The 16,686-nt window shown below is 45.9% G+C and overlaps 1 protein-coding gene across 2 annotated transcripts in view; it reads right to left on the bottom strand.

The window, feature by feature from the left end:
• Positions 1–16,686, bottom strand: part of UST (uronyl 2-sulfotransferase) — a 266,361-nt gene that overhangs the window by 59,859 nt on the left and 189,816 nt on the right. The gene's annotated exons all lie outside the window — the stretch shown is intronic.

The raw sequence follows: 16,686 nt of genomic DNA, 5'->3' as shown, positions 1-16,686 counted from the left end.
AGTAAAAAATACACCAAAAAAACCCCTCCAGAAACTATGAGATAGTTGTGTCCCCAACCACACACCTCATTTTTTTCTGCCTTTTTTTCCCTTTTAACCTGGTCCCTTTTTTATGCCATTCATTCATTCAAAGTTGATCTTTTTCTGACCACTTAAAGGCTTTCTGGACTGTTTTCCAGGGGGTAGGAGGCCTTTATGGAGCCTCAGACTTTCCCCTTTATAATAATTTTCCATCTGCAGTTTCTCTGGAAACTTCACTTCTGACCCTGCCATGGGCTCTGCTCCCTGGGTTCCTTCTGCTCTAGAGCAAAACACAGCTACACAGAACACAAGAAGGGAAACCCTTTCAAAAGTTTATCATCTGCCATGGATCAGACCATGCCTTTACAAATACTTTGAAAATTCAAATTACTATAATAATTTACTCGTATATAAGTATAGTGTTTATTGAAATAAAGAGCCATTGAAACAGTTTCCCAGATGTTTCTCTGTGTTGATCAAACTGAGAACCAAAGGCAAAGAAAAGCCAACACTTTATAAACTCAACATAAAATAGACGAGAGCTGCAGCTCTTCATCAGTGATGAAGAGGTCAAGTCCACAGACCGAGTGTACAACACGGCTATCATTTAGACACATACATGACAGAATCTGATGAACAACTGCTTACACAAATTTGGGAGGGAGGCTATTTCTCTCTGTCTGTGTCTCTCTTACTCACTAGGAACAATTAATTGAGCCGCAATCAACTATAGGAAGTCAGGGGGTTAGAACCATTTGTAATGATCAGAATAAACCCCATCAATCAACACTCAAGGTGTAACAATCAATCAATGTAATAAGATCCGTAGCAGTCATTCAACTCTGCCCTTACAGAGCTCCCCATATATGCTGGGCACTGTGTTATACAGTCCCTGTCCTGCCCCCCCAGGAACTCACGTTCAAGAGCAAGGGTAGCCAGCACCTAGGCATACAGGAGTCTGTCGGGTGACCTGAGCGCATGCGTGGGGCCCTGTGCCTGCACAAGTGTTCTGCATGGAGCAAACTGGAAAAAGACATTTCCTGTGCCCAGGGGGCTGGTGCTGCCCCGTTTTTAAGAGAAGCTATTTGGATTTTTGTGTGAAATCTGTGAATCTGTAAATGTTAGTACCAAAACAAAACAAGAACTGTGAGTGAAACATAACATGTCTGCAGGTCAAATACAACCCACAGTTTTCCAGTTCATGCTCTGCTGTCTTTAGATGCAGCCATGTCTAATTTGGGTAGCCCCTGAAACACAAGTTCTTAAAGAACACACACAAAAGACCCATGGACATGGACAACAGTGTGGGCACTGACTACGGAGGTGGGGGTGGCTGGCTAGGTGGAGGGGGACAAAGGGGGAAAATGGGACAACTGGAAATGGATAAACAATAAACATTAAAAAAATCTCATCATCTGCTGTGCTATGTTTCTAATAATGTTGGAAAATAAAGGACAAGCAGGAGTTGCAATGAACCTGAACCAGGTAAGAGCTACCTGTGGGACAGACAAGAAAACACTGGGATTGGCATCAGGTAACCTCGGTTTGAGCCTTGGTCTCTTATTAACAGGCTGGAGAATGATTGGCAAGATACTTCCCCTTTTTGAGCGTCAGTTTCCTCACCTATAAAATACAGGTAGTAATACCACGTCCACAGGATGGCTATGGCGATTACAGAGAAAGTATCTGAAAATGCTTTATAAACTACCGCGAGAACAGCAGGACTGGTTCGGTGGCCTGACTTTTGAATGTGCTGAGGAAGGGCTCTGAAGGGTTCAGCCGCTGGACACAGCAGCCAGGGAAATGCAAGGGCTTGACGGTTCCACTCGCCCTCCAGGAACACAGCCCGCTGGTGGGACAGGAAGGAGAGCTGTGGTTCAGAGGGAGCAGGGCTTCCTTCATGAGAAAACTGACCGGGACTAGAAAGGCCACAGTGAAACCCTTGACTGACAGAGTGGTGAGTGTCCACCTGGCAGATTATCTGTGGCAAATTTAAAATCACAGGTTGGCTTCCTACCTTGGGATATTTTCAAACCGCCACTTACTTCTCCACCCTGAAGTCAAAGAATAAGACTTCATTTCACCACTAGCCCAAGAAAAACACAACCAGAGGAGATCACGATGCTGGAGTAGTTTAGATGAATTCCAGGACTAAATTCAGTGACTTGTGGATTGTTGGCTGTTTACCATTCTCAGCACCAACATTCTCTTCTATGAAAGGGGATAAAAAAAGGTGTTTTTCAATAATTCACAAACCTTTCGCCAGGGGAACAGAAAATCTCACTATGGGGTTGTCACTGGTTTCACTCTCTGGATAACTACATGGCTGTGCATTGCTGCTTGTTAATTTTAAGCACTAAGGGCTAGACAACTCCTTGAAGTACCATAAGCCTAAGGATGCTGGTTGGACTTAAGAAGTTGAGAAAAAGAAGGGAGTTATTGATATCAAACACTTTTTTTTCCAACAAGAGTAACCAAAATTTTAGGAAGTCCAGTGGAGAATTCTTGACAGCCTTGGGCCATCTGGCAGAGGCGGCCAAGTCTTCCCGCCTCCAGCCTGGGGCCACGCTCCTTTCCGAAGAGACTATATTTAGCAGGAGACATGTGCCGCTCGGTCTTACAGAAGGCAAAGGAGAAACTCCTTTTTCTTCTTCCACATTCTCGCCCTGGACTCATTTGGTCTAGAGATCTATCTTTTTTTTTAAGATTTTATTTATTTATTTTTAGAGAGGGAAAAGAGGGAGATAGAGAGACAGAGAGAAACATCAATGTGTGGTTGCTGGGGGTCATGGCCTGCAACCCCGGCATGTACGCTGGCTGGGAATCGAACCTGCGACACTTTGGTTTGCAGCCCGCGCTCAATCCACTGAGCTACGCCAGCCAGGGCAAGATCTATCTTATTGACAGCCAGAATCTGGGGGATTTCATATAGTAATGAACCTGGAAACAAATGCATTTCAAATAACTGTCACCCCTATGTGTTTTGGCCACCAGCATTTGGGAGTTGCCGGTGGTCACCAACCTGGAGTAGAGAGAGCCCCTTAAGAGGGTCTGAGACGAAGGCTACAATGCAATATAATTTGGTTTCTTTGTAATCCTAGTGATTTTTGCATTTAAAAGCATTATTCTGAGAGGTGGTCGGAAGGCTCCACTAGATGCCTGCAGGGGTCGTGAATGAAAGGGGCGAAGAGCCCCTTTGCGCTGGACACACTTTCTTGAGCAGGACCTACACGTCTCCGCTGTAAAGGGAATTTCCTGACCTGTCTTCAGCGTTGGGCTTCTTTTGGGCCATCAAAAAAAATGTCAACAGATTACTTTCGACAGATTTTAAAACTCCTCCCTTAAAAACTTGGGTAAAACTTCTATTTCAAAGAGTTGGCCAGCAAATGACAACCACTGACGACATGATTTTTCTGTGAATAGAGTCCCCTGGGTAGTTCAAGTGCCTGAAAGGATTCCTGAACTTGCCACTTATTCTAGCTCAGCAGCGCTCCAGGTGTGGTCCCCAGATCCCTGGTGGGACCCTGAGACACTTCCAGGGGTCCACACGACAGAAACTATGTCCACGATAATAACTCTAAACTATTGTTTGTCCTTTTGAGGGTGTCAGTGGTGTCAACAGGTGCGCCAGTGGTGCAGAACTGGGGGCAAACGGCTGGTCCGTTCATGTGAAGCCAGACGGTGGACCCAACCAGACTAGGCATGGTGCTCCTCGCCACCACACACACTCGCCATAAAACAAATTTCCCTTAAGCATGGCCTTGATAGAGCAGTAAAAATTATTGACTGTACTAAATCTCAATTCTTGAGTGCATATCTTTTTACACTCTGTAGGTAGATACGGAAAGACTGCACAAAGCACTCCTGACCTCTGGCAGGCAGTAGAGTCTAAGGAGCCCCTTCTCAAACCAATGTGCTTAAGTGTAGAAAACAAAACAGTTAGGATTGAAAAGGAAAACAAATAAATGGAATTATTTATCAAAATACTAAAAAGTTCTGGTAAGTCATATATATATATATGTTTGTTTATTGCATTAAGTAAGATTTCTCAATGGGTCTAATATCTACTATATTTTCAATCCAAGTATTGTGGTAGTGTGAGTGATTATTTTGAAACATCTTCAATAATAGTAATTGATATAAAATATCTATGAATTCTTTGGTAACAGTATAGGTACTGTTAATACTGCTGTTGGTTGCCTACATTCAAAAATAAAGAAGATGCTGAACTGGTGAAAATAAGGATGTGTTTCCCCCCCGCCTCTATTGGAGTCCATGGGCGCCTGGAATTCACCCACTGACCATTAGCACCACCTGACATACTATATATGACTTGCCTCTTTGTTTGTTTGTTTACTGTGTGTTTCACTGAGCTAGAACATCAGCTCCAAGAACGGAGGGACTTAGTCTCATTCGCTGCTGTGCCCCCCTGGGAGGGGGTCCGGCCCAGAGTAGACGCCCAGCCAGTGTTTCTCAAGGAAATGAGGAGGCGCCATCAGTTTCCAGGTCCCCCTGAGCCCACTCAGCACTCTCTCTCTGTCCACTTCTAGGTTGGACCCCCAACAGAACACCGCTGCAGATTGCCCATGTTTATCCCTCTTTATAAAGAGTGTGGTCTGTAGCTGGTCTCCTTATTTAAACCAAATTGTCTTAGAAAGAAGCTGGTGCTTCAGAAGAACTTCCCCATCAATGGACAGGCTTCGAGCACAAATGGCTGAGGGTCTGGGGATGGATGGTCAGCATCTGCTGTGATGGCCTACTGGGTTCCGCAGGACAGAGACCGAAACATGAGCCAGAATTTTCTGCAGAATTCTTAAAGTGAAGCTTCTGTGAGCTGAAGTGGAAAATGTGAATCTGAAAGTTTGAATATCTGTGATTATAATTTTACCCATGAAAACACTCCAGTGTCACGGGAAAGAACCCAAAACACTAAAGAGAAACCTACCATCCAGTTAACTTATCACCGAATGTTTTCTTTGGTTCCTCAATCTTAATACATTGATTTGCTCAACTATTCCAATTCAAAAGCAAAACAAAAATTTCACTGGCATCAAACTTTACCCTTTCTCCTCCAATATTTTTATTGCAACATCAACCCATATTTATTAGAGAATGGATAGTTAAGCAAAAAGAGGAAAATAAAAAGCAAGCCTAGATCTGCCACACAGAAATAAATATTAAAAGATAAAATAGATGTGGAATAAATAGAAAATGTAATAGAAACATGCAATTATGTAATATGTAAAGCATAATAGAAAAAAGAAAAATATTTTGGTGTAGAGCCCTTTTCCATATTTCTTATATGAAGGCTTACTTTTCTCACCGTGGGTTGTCCCGACTGCAGTGCCAAACCCCAAATAAAATGTGAAGAAGAACAAAGGGAGCAAAAGTCTTTGAACTTCCTTACCCTAAACACTTATTTAAAGAAATAATTTAAATACGAGATTTCTTCCAAAAGAGGCCGTTTCTTTAGTTGGATTCTCATTGCCTTAGACGTTCTTCCACCTAAGTCACAAATGGGGAGGAGATGGATTGGTAATGTCCAACTGATTTGGTCACTCAAGTGCTCAGGAAAGTTCACCATTCGCCGTAGGAATCAGCAGCTTCTTACTAGCTCTTATGTTGGCGGGGGACGTGAAGACAGGCAGTACCTTCCCTCCCAGACTAGGGTGGGTGGTAGCCCTGGGTGGGCTTTTGTGGCTCAGGGTCAGAAGGCCTCCTTTTTTGGAAAAGTGAACGCGGCTGCCTTCACTTCATGAGCTACCTGCTCACCCAGAAAGACACGCGGCAGAATGGGGACACATGTCATCTCCCTTTGCTGCTGATCGAACAGACACTTCTGGTGATGCCCTCCCAGTTGGTTTCAGCTCATCTGAAGGAGGATAAAGGCCACTTCTGTGTTCCCTTTAGTTTAGGAACAGTCTGATGGGCTACCCATTTTCCTTAGCGCCCCCGCCTTCCATCAAATCAGTCTGTAAGTGCAGGTAAGATGCTAATAGTGTTTGTGAAAAGTAACAGACACCTAGGGCTTGGTGTGTTGTGGGTTAGAGACCCCCTTCTCGGAGGAGGACGGCTCTGAGAGTTCTGACCGCAACATGTCCCCCCTCGCTTCCTCCCTCCTTCGCCACTGCGATTCCTTTCCAACTTTTAAAACTTTTTAATGAAAGTTTTGATCGTGTGGGGGAGGGCGCCTATGGAAGCCAATGCATTTCTCCTTCCTGAAGTTTCTACAAAGCCAGAAATAGATTCTTCGGAGGTCCAGAGGCCTCAGATGATAACAACAAAAACACTGCAGATGAGATGTTTCTTGTTTTTTTCCAGGCTTTTGCACATCTATTATCCCATTTTTATTGGCTGACAGAGGACTGATGAGGTTCCCACATTTCCGGGAAGGCCATTCCAGGAGGAGCGGAGGCAGCTGTGAAGCTCATTGCCCGTCTCACTCTTGGGTGATAAAGGGGTGCTGGGGTGCACGGGAGAGAGCCTGCAAGGCTCCCGGCTGCTGCCTGACGGGCCAGTGAATTACCAGGGAGTTGGTGGCACGGGGCAACGAGGATGAGGAGGGAAGGGACGTCCATCTTTGGGAACTGCCTCTTTAGGAACGGGCAGAGGTCTCCTGTGAAGGGTGGCTTTGGCAATGGGAAGAGGCTGAGATGAAATGGTGGAGTGGAGTGCACGAGGGCATTGCTGGGAGGAGACAGGGAGTGTGGGGCAGGACGGTGGCCTTTAGGCCTGCACCTTCTGGTTAGAGACCAGGGAAGCAACCCCTGCCTGTTTTTCAAAGGCCACTAGCCAGAAGATGGCCTTCGGTTGTGGGTGTTGCTGTATTTTAAACGGGTGGCATGGACTGGGGAATAGGCCCACCACGCAGGCTCACCGAGAGGTCCATTCGTGGGTTTCAGTTGTTGCTGCTCCCACCTCCCACTTCACACGCCAGCAGCCTTCGCTGCCCTGAGTTCTTCCCATGCATGCAGCTGCCATGCCCTTTCTGCCTGGCCAACCGCCTTATGCTTATCCTGCAAGACTCAACTCAGGTGTCACCTCCTCCAGGAAGCCTCATGCACATGACCTCCTCACCTGTCCACTGATGACTGTACATAATGCCCTGGTGTTAGAACCCAAGGGCTACGGGCTGCATTCCTGAGAGCAGGGTCTGTCCTGTTTCTGCAGCACCGGGCCCACTCCCCAGGTAACACAGAGGCAAGGCCCAACGCCTGTGTGGCTGAATGAATGCACGTTGGATGAATGGACACATACAAGGGCGATGGAGATCCAGAGGGCTGGAGCAGTGAACTTGAATGTGAGTTCCACAGCAACACGGGTTTTGCTTCAGCTGCAGCTGTTTCCCAACTGCTGAGACAAGGGCCTACTGCACGGTAGGCAGTCAAAAAAGTACTTTAAAAAATAAATTAATAAGGAGGAAACATTTTTGGAAGCGGTGCAGAAAAAGTCGTGATTTACAGACTCTCCTGCAATGCTGTGAGACTTAAAAGGGCTTTGCGGGAGGGCCAGGGCTGCCTTCCTGAGGGCCCGTGTCTGCATCTGGAAGCAGGCTTCACGGCCGGGCTCCGTCCACCGCTTGCTCACGTGCGCTAGAGATATTTTCAGTAGCTCCCAAATTACTGCGCAGTTCGAAGTGACCCCCAAGTCCCGAGTCTTCTTCCGTTTCAGACCATTTAGGGCAGGCACATCTCTTTCTACAGTGGCTGGAGCCCCGGGGCAGCTTCTCGGCCTTTTAGCCTTCTTGGGTTGTTCCCTCCAGATGCCGGGCTCTGGGACACAGGTGCACACGCCATAGTGAGGGGAGAGTCAGCTCTGAAAGTTCCTCTGTACCTTCCACTTCCCGGCAGCACGCTCACGTGACTTCCCAGGCTGCAGCGGCCCAGCCGGGAGGATAAACGATTTCACGGAAAGCTGCCCATGGCCAGGCAGAGGCAGGTGGCTAACACAGCTCCTCATTTGTGGTTGGTAGTAGGTAGGAAGCATATCAACCACAACACTGGGCCATAATGGATGGTACAGTCCTCTTAAAAGGTCACCGTGAGGTTGCAACACACTTTCCAGTAGTGTCTGCTATTATAAATTCAGGAATTAATCTCAGTGTAAACAGATAGATACAACTGTATCGAGCACAACTTTTATATTATTTCACAGATGCTACCAATCCCTAATCATTAAAAGAGGTGAGCATATGTATATACCAGCGTCCCCTTTGACAGCAAATATTTATCGAGTGGTGTGGTGTGGTGTGGTGGTGTGCACGGCTAGGAGCACAGGGAGGCGTAGGCAAGTCCTTTCCCTGTCCTAGAGAGCCTTATATCTAGGTAAGATTCAGAAATGTACCAGGGAATCATAGAGCCAGCGGCACGTAGTAGAGAGGTTGTGGGGGTGGGGGCAGCTCTGGGGTCCAATGACAGGGATTCCAGTCGGTGGAATGCTGGTAAATGTGTAACAACCACCTTTCCAGGGAAAATGCACAAAGGCTTGATTTGTAGCCTCTGCAGATTGCCATGGTATAAATACCCCTACCACAGCCAAGTTCAAGCTACCCTTGATGCTAACTAGAGAGCGCACTTTCTGAAATGGTAGCGCTTGTTCAGAGCCAGCGCTTGCTCACCACTGGTGCAAACCCAGGCTCTGCCTCTTACCAGGCGTGTGACTTAAGGCAAGTTACCTAACCTCTCTCATCCTTGGTGTCTCATCTGCCAAAGGCGCATAATGACATCTAGTTCAGAGGGATGCTAGAAGGATTAAATGAGATAATGCATGGGTGGTGGCCATGACCCTCTCCTGTTACAGGGGGAGTAACTGACCCATGGTTCCTGATGCTTTGCTCTGAATCTGCTAAATCTATCACCTCGTTCATGCCAAAATACGATCCCCGCAGGTTTCTTTCAGCCCCAGACTGAGCACAGCAAGTGGACTCGGACAGACTCATTCCTGCAACCCCCCTCTGATGAGTGACTGCAATGCAAAGACTCCCCACTGGCTGTGCTGAAACTTTCTTAGAACTACACACTGCGGTCTGAGCCCGAGCCTAGCCACTTCTCCCTTCCCTGCTCTCCGCAGGGGTCAGACAGGGGACTGAGGCTCTCCCTACACACCTCCCCCCCCCCCATAGGCATTTCTCCCAAGAAATCTCTTGAATGTCCAATCTTATCTTGACATCTGTTTCTCATAGGATCTTAGCATGCTAATCACTCTGGACTGTGTATTTACTAAGTGCTCAATAAGTATTATTTTTTTTTTTAAAGTAAAGGGATGTGGAATCCTCTTGCTCCTTAGTTTCTGAGGACCTGCCTCTTCTCCTGGTTAGGGACCCTGAGAAAGAACATCCTCCCTGAGCAGAGACGATGGCCACTGCCCTGAGTGCACCTCTGCGAGCCTCGCCAGGGCGGTGCAGACTAGCCCTTCCCGACCCTGTCTCCGTCCTGTCACGTCCTTCTTGCTCTCCACTCAAGTTCATCTGGAAACCGCTCGTGCCAAGAAGACTTGCTCTTGTCCTGTTGCTAAGTCCAATGGCCACATATTTCTATTTTTATTTGGCTGGCCCCTCCTAGAAACATCCAACAATGATGAACAGTCCTTCTCGAAATGTTTTCCTCTGGTCCCAACGCCACATCTCTATGTGGTCTTTTTTTGTTGAGACTCTTGCTCAGTTTCCTTTGCTCTCAGAGGCTCTTTAAGGAATGTAGCGAATGGGTGACCCGCAGGACCCTTGCCCTCACCCTCGATTTCACCCCATGGCTTCAGCAAATAATTACTTCGCCCCATCGCTTCAGCACGCCCACCGCCCCAGACACGACCCACGCGCATGGATATATATTCTGCCCTCTCCCTCTCTCTGGATACTGGAAACTTCCAACTCCATTCCTCCAGCGCAGCCCTCTCCCCGGCCTGCTGGACGTCTCCATTCACACGTACTCCAGGCACCTGAAACTCAGCACATCCAAAGCAAGACCTTACTCTTTCTGTCCTTTCACTCCCCACCCTCGGCAGCACCATCCATCCAATTGTTCTCACCAGAAGCCTGGGGTCTTCCTCAACTCCTCATCCTCCTTCCTCCACATCCAGTCACTCAGGAAGCCATTGTTGATCCAACCTCATCAATGTGTCTCAATCCATCCATTCCCCTCCGTCTCTTCTGCCACGACAGCCCTATTCCGTACCGAAATGACTGACCTTGCTCTCACCCAAGTACCCTCCCCTTGCACCAGGCTGCAGATGCAGATCCCGCCCTGTCGTCCTCCCACCCCCAGCTAATCGCATTCAGTCTGTGGCTTCTCATTGCCTTCAGCATAAAGCCCCACTTACTTATGATACCTCTGCTGAGGTGCCCGACGACCTAGCCCCTGCCCACCTTCGCACTTCCCATCGCACCCTTGCACCCTCTGGGCTCCATCCATACGAGACTCTCACAGTGCCTGAGCCTTGTGACCTACATACACACCGTTCCCACAGCACGGTCGCCTCTCCCGGTTGCTGGGCTAACGCCTGTGTTCCCTGACAGAGTACGCTCCACGAAGGATGGAACCACGTCTGTGTTTTCCATTACGGAATTCTCAGTATCTGCCAAAGAGCTGACTACAGAGTAGGTGCTGAGTATTCGTTGAAAGAAAGGAAGAATGATCAACCCTACCAGAATATTATAGTCCAAACATTTATGAGCACGGCGCACACCACCAGTTGGAGATGGGTAGGTTCATGAAAAGATACTGGCAAAAAAATTCTAAACCGGGCAGCTTTGTCTATAATTAAAGAAAAAGACGTAGGAAGAAAGATTTTGCTTTTAAAAAGGAGTTTTAAATCTCAGTCAGTGTGAGGGTGTGACTGAGTGTATGTGTGTGTGTGTATGGGGGGGGTGATAAGGGTCCACCCACAGTGATTTGGTCACCTTGAGGTGACCGTGTCTTCCCTTTCTGGACGGGCATGGCATTGAACCAGGCCGTGGCAGCAGGCAGATCGGTGAACAGCAGGCTGGAACAGTGTAGGAGACAGCCATCATTTCTGGGCTTTATAACTCTGTTTTGGAGCCTAATGCACACCTTCCTGTGCTTCATGAATTTGTTCCTGACATTCTATTTCCCGAGTTCATTTTCTCTGATAAACACCCGGTTGGGCTGAGCTGCTGCAGTCACCAGCATCACGATGAGGGGCTGAGGTCTATGCTTCTCTTCTCCCTTGAAGTACAATGACTAGTTGAGGTCTGGGTTTTTCCTCTCTCTCTTATTTTCTCAAGTCTCTGGAACCCCATAGTAAGAGGGCCCTGGTGAAAAATCTTGATGTTACTTGATTTGGCTTCCTCCTTATTGATCATTTTCCCTCCTGCTTTGCATGAGCCTCTTCTTCCAATTTACCAACAACAGTCAGTCCATGTGGCCAGGGCCCCCCAGCGTGACTCCGTTCGAATAGCGCTCGGTACAGGTATTTAATTCCTTCTTCCCACAACTTTGTCATTTGCAAAACGGGACTAATTAATATGGCTATCTTGGAGAACGGTGCATTTTTGGGGAGGCTGCAGACTTAATGAGGTGCTTTGAATTTCTCAAAAGAAAAGCCCTTTGAAAAATGTGGTATTAATATAGCCTTTGATATAAAATCATTTGTTTTGACTGACTTTTAAAATGCTCAATGCTAAATGTGGTTTTGCAAATGAATTAAATACAGACTGTGCACTGCAGAAACTTGACTTCCACTAATAACATTTAGAGAGGATTAAATGGGGCGTCTTTTATCTAAAAGAGCGTAGTCAGCGCTGGGGGAGAACTGAAGACCGAAGGCGTTTTCAGGTGGAGGGTGGGAAACCGCACAGATGCCACCCTCTGCCAGTGTGGAAGAGCTCTCTCACAGAGAAGAAACATTTGTGAAAGTTAAATTTTAAAGGTTTTTTGGACTAATGATACCATTTTATTTACTTAGTATAAATAAGCAAGTGCTACAGACTTCAAGTTAAAAATATTATTCATTAAGATCAACCTAAGAGAAGTGTCCCTTTTTGCTCCTGATAATAAAATATGAGTTTAATTAAGTTAGTTTAATTAACTTAATTTCATCAGCTCTAATAGAGAGGTGAGCTCCAAAACCCTTTCGATGCATAAAGGCGACAACTACCTTAGCTGAGGGCAACTGAGAATCCATGTTATAGTCCAGAAAAAAATCCAGCTTCCTCATCAGGGGTGTCCTGGAGACAACTGAGAGACTTGTAAGAAAATACAGATATGCAAATTTATGTAAATAGAAAAACTTGAGAAGGATGCACCAACAGGATTGTGTATTTGCCAAACTGTGAATCATTCACATGGCCATTCGGTCATTTATTCAGCAAATGATCTTTGAGCACTTGCTCTGTGTCAGACCCCTGGTTGGTTGGTTGATTGGTTGGTTGGTTGGTTGGTTGGTTGGTTGGTTGGTTGGTTTGAGGTGCTGAAGAAATGCTGGTGAATAAGACAGGTAAGTTCCCTGCCTGGATGCAGCGCAGTCTATTAGCACCTCCCTCCATGGCGGGCTCCAGGGGAGCCGTGCGTGGGATGAACACAAGGCAGGGAAGGCGCCATCATCCCTTCAGGAGCTGAGGGTCCGCCTGGGGGAGGACCAGGGAAACAGTGCGAGAGGCACCGAGCACGAAGGGAGCCCGTTCAGCCTCCTGGTTAGGAGTACGGCCTCTGCAGCCAGCCTGCCTGAGTCTGAACCCTAGTTCCGTCACTAATGGGTGTAACTGGCCTCTGGGCAAAGGCCTTAACCTCTCTGAATGTCAGACTCCCCACCTCTAAAATGAGATCATAGTAATATAATAATAATAGACTCATAAGAGTGTGAGGATCAATATAAGTATGCATGTACTAAACAGTAGCTGGAACATAGTGTGGACTCAAGAGTGCGAGACAGAGCACATGAGAAAGTGGAATTCTAGAAAAGGGACAGCACCCCAAAGCTTGGGATCCAGAGAGACTGGAGATGCGGTTTTGAAGGACGGAGAGGACACGGATGGAGACAGCAGAGAGAAGGCCTTCCAGCTTGCCCTCCCCAGAAACTTCAAAGCAACGTTTTTTTTTTTTAAAAAAGGGATGGAAATGGCACTGCACCTGTTCTGGAAAGATGGTGTGAAAAGCTTGGCTCGATGAGCCTGTGTTTGGGAAAGCAGCAAGACAGGGCTGGCAGAAGAAGTCCAGGTTATTGAGAGTCTTGAGAGCCTGGGAAAGGACTTGAGAATTCATCACAAAAGGCACGAGTCACCAAGCCTCTTGAGCAAGGAGTTCAATGGCACAGTGTGAAGCGCTGCCTTGGAAAACGGGCGAGGCGGCGCTGTGCAGGGTGACGGAGAAGGACAGTGGCGACAGAGACCAAAGGAGATCAGCCAGAGGACCGCCGCAGAGTTGCAAGTCCTCACAGCCTGCGGTGCTGGCCATGGCAGGGAGGCGCAGTGAGCAAAACTGAGAGACATTTTAAAAGAAAAATAAAAGGTGCAGTTTGGAGTGAACAGATAAATAGAATTAAAAAAATGAATCGGGCTAATGGTATATTGGTGATGTATATTACTCAAAAGTTTTAAATAACACAAGTGATCAGACTGAGCCAAAGTAGAATAGTCAAGATGCATGAAACTGACCGCTGAAAACGCTTGCAGGATACCCGGGAAGAGGGAACGTGAGTGTCTGATAGAGACACGCGGCCAAAGTATCGGTGGGAAGAAAGAAATGTCATGAGACAGGAGGAGCCATCTGTGAAGGGCCAGAAGCAGAACCCGCCATTCCAAATGAATAACTACTCAGCCTCTGTGTCTGGGGCTTGAAGGTGGAAGAAGTACACAAATTTACACGAATGATCTAAATTTAAGGAGGGGAGCAGCTGGAGATGACAAAGATAAAGTCTCAGATACATGTTAAGTCACAACAATTCAAGTGAGAAGGTTTATTCCCTCACTTGCGCTCCGTTTCCTGCAGTCAGGGAGAAATGGCAGTCTCCGTCACCTGCACGCCTGCCGACCACAAGGGGCTAAGAGCGAGCATGGGAAGAAGGGGGTGTCTCTCGGACACTCTCCCACAGTGCTTCTCAAGTCCAGTGCTTCAGCCAGAAACATCGTCCACCCCAGCGTCTATGGTCAAGATTCCCCTTAAGGATCTTGGCTTATGTGCTTCCACATTTACACCTAAATGAATGGATGAAACTCTCTCAAAGTACAGGGTCCTTGTGGAAGCTTCCTCACCTTTTCAATGTCAGGTTCACTTGATAGGCCTTTCCAGCCCTACTGTAGCGGCCAGAAGTAAGTCAGAGAAGACTGGACAACAGAAGTGAGGGTACACGTGGCCTTGGCATCAGAGATGGGCCAGACCTCTCCCAAGACGGTCTCGCCCTGGAAATCCTTCCTTTTCACATTTGCTCATAATTAAAAGCAAAGCAAAATGTGCATCTAATTCTACCTTCAGCCTCCAGTTGTTTTTCATCTTTCCCTTGTATTGCGAAATTGTGAATAATAAATCTATTTGCACTTGTTACAGTTCATTAAATGTGGTCGCCGAGGGGCTGGCTGCCAGAGGAACCACACCCATGGGAAAGGGAGCCAGGGAGCCTTCAGCCAAGGGACCTCCAGAACTGGCCACCTGCCTGACATCTTTCTTTCACAGACCAGCAAGAGAAGCTGTTGAGAATGCAGTCTGGGGCTGGTGGTTATGAATAATGACATTTAAGTTACAAGCGGAGGGGTGGACGGTCAGTGAATTTCTTTTTGTCTCTTTCCTTAGGGTTTTCTATCATTAGACACTGAGATTTATGCTGCATATAGTTTCCCAGAAATAAAATCCCAAAAGTCTGCACCTTAAACATTACACTCTAGTAGAAAGAAAACTAGATATGAACAAAGTTGAAAATGGGATATTTAATTTTTAATTCAATTATCTGGCTTGTATAAAAAACCAATTCTAAGCCCTGGCTGGTGTAGCTCAGTGGATTGAGTGCTGGCCTGTGAACCAAGGAGTCACGGTTCCATTCCCAGTCAGGGCACATGCCTGGGTTTCGGGTCAGGTCCCCAGTAGGGGGCACATGAAAGGCAAGTACATATTGATGTTTTCCTCTCTTTCTCTTTCCCTTCCCCTCTCTCTGAAGATAAATACATAAAATCTTTATAAGAAAATAAGTGAAAAGAACCATTTCTTAGTGGTAAGATATAATGGTGACATGTTTAACATTGTTGTAGAGATACTAACAAAAACAATTGGCTAAGATCTATAAAAATTGTAAAAAAGAAAGAAAAGATTATCAGCTGGTAAACTGAAAAGAATCTCCTGAAAATCTATGGATGATCAGTAGGAGAATTCAGAAAGGCGGCTGAGTTAAAAAGAATGTACAGAAATTGCCCTGGCTGTTGTGGCTCAGTGGATTGAGTGCTGGCCTGTGAACCAAAGGATCACCGGTTCAATTCCCAGTCAGGGCACATGCAGGGACATGCAGGCCAGGTCCCCGATTGGCGGCACACTAGAGGCAACCACACACTGATGTTCCTCTTCCTCTCTTTCTCCCTCTCTTCCCCTTGCTCTCAAAAATAAATAAATAAAAAGTTTTAAAAATGTACAGAAATTAATAGCAGTATACTAATATGCCACAATAGCAAAACAACAAGATAAAATACCTAGAAACAAACTTAAGAGCTGTGTAATCCCTAAATGAAGAAAACTTTAAAATACTCTCAAGAGATAGAAGTTCTGAATAAGTGGACAAACAAAATACATTTTCAAATAATAAGACACAATGTAAACATGCCCATTCTCCCTGTGTTAATCCAAAACTTACTATAAATCCAGTATCTAGCAATAGGGTTTTCTGGGTGTGTGTGGGGGAGGGGAACTGAACAAGCAGGGGTTTTAGGTTTCTGTGAAAAATTAACAAAGAGCTAGGACAATTGGGGGAAAAGAATAATAAGAAGAGATTAGATCCTACAAATAGTAACATAAATATTATAAAATAGTTATTCTGTATTGCACATTGTATTACTTATATGACTGTACATTAGATAAAATGTATAATAAATAATTACATATTACTTTACACATATGCAAACACACATATTTAATTTATACATATTTAATGTGTAATTTGCTATGTACCGAAAGACACAGATCAAAGGAACAAAATAAAAAGTCAAAAAGGAGGTCCCTCTAAAAATAGAGGTTTATTACATAATAAAAATGACACTGTAGTGTTGAAAAGATGAATTATTCTATAAATGTTGTTGGAATAATTTGTTAGCCATCTGGAAAAAATGGATCCTGGACAGTAAGATAAATTTCAGATGGATCAAGTATTTTAATTTAAACAGTATGAATTACAACAAACACCCTGGTAAGAAACCATGGAGAAAGCTTTAAAAAATAGCTTCAAAGTAAAGAAGATCTTTCTAAGAGTAACACACTTCACAATGTCATTCAGTTCCTTGCTCAAGAGGCTTGGTGACTCGAGCCTTCTGTGCCGAGTTTTCTCAAGTTCTTTCTGTGGCCCCCGAGACTCCCCATGATCTGGACCCGCCCCTCCAGCCCCAACTCACTGCTTTCCCAAACACATGCTCACCAAAGCGAGCTTCTCACAGAAGATCTTCTTTCCAGAACAGGTGCATTCCCGTTTTCACTCTTCCAACTCTATTCATTGATTCATCAATCCCTTCTCTATTGCCTTTGT

This window comes from Phyllostomus hastatus, unplaced genomic scaffold (assembly GCF_019186645.2).
Source record: "Phyllostomus hastatus isolate PE091 unplaced genomic scaffold, TTU_PhHast_1.1 phas_contig_40, whole genome shotgun sequence".
Taxonomy (NCBI): Eukaryota; Metazoa; Chordata; class Mammalia; order Chiroptera; family Phyllostomidae; genus Phyllostomus; species Phyllostomus hastatus.
This window is presented reverse-complemented; position numbering and strand designations above follow the sequence as displayed.